General features: G+C 44.9%; 1 protein-coding gene across 1 annotated transcript in view; it reads left to right on the forward strand.

The window, feature by feature from the left end:
- LOC306920656 (uncharacterized protein) overlaps nucleotides 1-2,500 on the forward strand; it is a gene marked incomplete at its 3' end in the record, with an annotated part of 104,310 nt that overhangs the window by 96,297 nt on the left and 5,513 nt on the right. The gene's annotated exons all lie outside the window — the stretch shown is intronic.

Consider the following 2,500-nt stretch of genomic DNA (forward strand, 5'->3'; position numbering starts at 1 on the left):
GTGCGTGCGTGCGTGCGTGCGTGCGTGCGTGCGTGCGTGCGTGCGTGCGTGCGTGCGTGCGTGCGTGCGTGCGTGCGTGCGTGCGTGCCAGGCAGACACTAACACACTTAGGCCACATTAGATAGTAATGTGATCCTACTTGCGGCACAGATCTGATCTGATTCCTGGTGGCTTTCCAACGCTCGAAAGCTGTGAAAAAGGTCCAGTATGTATGTGTCACGGGGATGTATTTTGACCTTGTATGGACCGAGGCACGGTTTCAACTCTGTTTCAACTCCACCACATCCACTATTCCAGGCGTTGCGTCATTGTTTAACTTTAATTAATCACTAAAGCCTTTCATGTTTTGTTTTTTTTCATTCAAGGAAGCACAGTAAAATAATCTGTGTTTCCTCAGGATTTATCCATTTGTAACTCGGAGAGTATATAAATGTAACCACATGGACCCTTATGGGAGGTATACAGACATGTATACATGTCTGTATACCTCTCTGACTTAAATGAAGCCCCCTGCACCCTCCCCCAACGCTCATGGTCCCCCAGTAGGCCCCTTCTCCTCATTTGCAATAATACCCTTTAGAAACCCTTCTCTCAACCATCTCCCAAATGAAATCTACCTCCTGTAACTTAGACATCATCCCCACCCGTCTCCTGAAGGACTTACTAATATCTGTTGGTCCCCACATTTTGTCACTAGTCAACAACTCCGTCCTTGGTCTCCGGTTCTGTTTCAAATCCGCCATATAGTCACTCCTCTGCTTAAAAACAGATCCCTCTGCAATGAACAACTATAGACCCATCTCCAAACTTCCCTTCCTATCTAAGGTCCTTGAAAAGGTCGTTTTTAGTCAACTCATGAATCACCTCAGCAATAACAACATCTTTGAAAAAGAAAAAGCCCACTGTTAGAAACCTAGGTGTCATCTTTGACCCAGAGCTCACCTTCCAACCTCATATAAAGAAGGTTGTCCAATCATCATTTTACCACCTCAGAAATATTTCAAAAATTAAATCATTCCTCACCACCTCCGACTTAACAAAAGTAATTCATGCCTTCATCTTCTCCCGCTTAGATTACTGTAATTCTCTCTACTCCGGTCTCTCAAAAAAATACGATCACATCACACCTATCTTAGCATCCCTGCACTGGCTCCCGGTTGAATTTAGAATACAATTTAAAATACTACTCACCACATGTAAAGCCAGGTTAGGTCTTGCTCCTATATTTCAGACCTGTTTCCCCCCTACATACCAACTTGCAGTCTCAGATCCTCCAATCAGGCACTCCTTGCCCTACCAAAGGGGCCCCTGAACAAAACCGGGTGCACAGCCTTTGCCTTTATGGCCCCCACCCTCTGGAACGCGCTCCCCTGGAAGGGGAGCGCGTTCGACTCGCTGAGTCGGTTCCACGTTTTAAATCCCGTTTTAATCACGTTTTAAATCCCGTTTTAAATCCCTACTAAAAACTCTAGACTAGCCTTTTACCCCAATCTCCCTTGATTGTGTTTATCTCTGCTGTAGCTTACTACTAATTTGTACATAATTGTTGGTATTTGCATTTTGTTTTGCACTGTTTTAAAATTGTCCTGCTTTGTGTGCTGTTTTCTTTTATTGTTCCTTAATTTGTTGTAAAGCACTTTGTAACGCTGTTTTGAAAGATTTGACTGTATATGGAGGGAAGACTGAATTTCATTATGCCATTTTGGGCGTGAACCCCTTTTGGTGTTTTAGCTATTGAAAAATAGCAGATCTACAAGCTCATAGCTTGTAGAGCTTGTAGGTCTGCTAGTTTTGAAGAATCGTGAAAAGTGACATGAAAGTACGTAGAAACATAGCTTTTTCAAGAAAACAGTCAGGATTTAGAAGACATTTTGCAGAATCGTTCCCACGTCAAAATGGGTTATGCAATGGCTGAGCTATGGAATGACCCTGGTACTTGTTCTGGTCAATGGGATTGGACTTTGACAGCATAAGGTGTTCAAATGCAACTCCATCTTTGGAGTACACAGGTCGGTGTCACATTAGATCTGAAAGTGTCATGGGAGGTCATGGTGTAATTTGGGTCTGTGTGCGCTATAGTGCACATCTGCTATACATGCCGGTCTGGGATCATATGGAGTGGTAGGACATGAAGCTATTCTGTCTGCCAAACATACACAGTGAATTGTAAAGTGTTCATTTAATTCTGATGTGCACAAATTGATCCAAATGGATCCGTACAGTTCCTTGGGAAGTCTGTGTTAATTTCTCTTCTCACTCCCAATGTGTGTACGTCTTATGCGACGAAATTGGGTCTTCAATGGCTCTAGTGTGGTTTGACATCCTCCCTCCCTCCCTCCCTCTCTCTGTGTGTGCGTGCGTGCGTGCGTGCGTGCGTGCGTGCGTGCGTGCGTGCGTGCGTGCGTGCGTTTCCATGCAATGAGTGGGTATTTCCATGCCATGCATGTGTCACATGTGCACGTTGGCATGTGCGCCGGGCAGCGTCGTGTGTCAGCGTGGC

This window comes from Electrona antarctica (assembly GCF_951216825.1).
Source record: "Electrona antarctica genome assembly, chromosome: 3".
Lineage (NCBI taxonomy): Eukaryota > Metazoa > Chordata > Actinopteri > Myctophiformes > Myctophidae > Electrona > Electrona antarctica.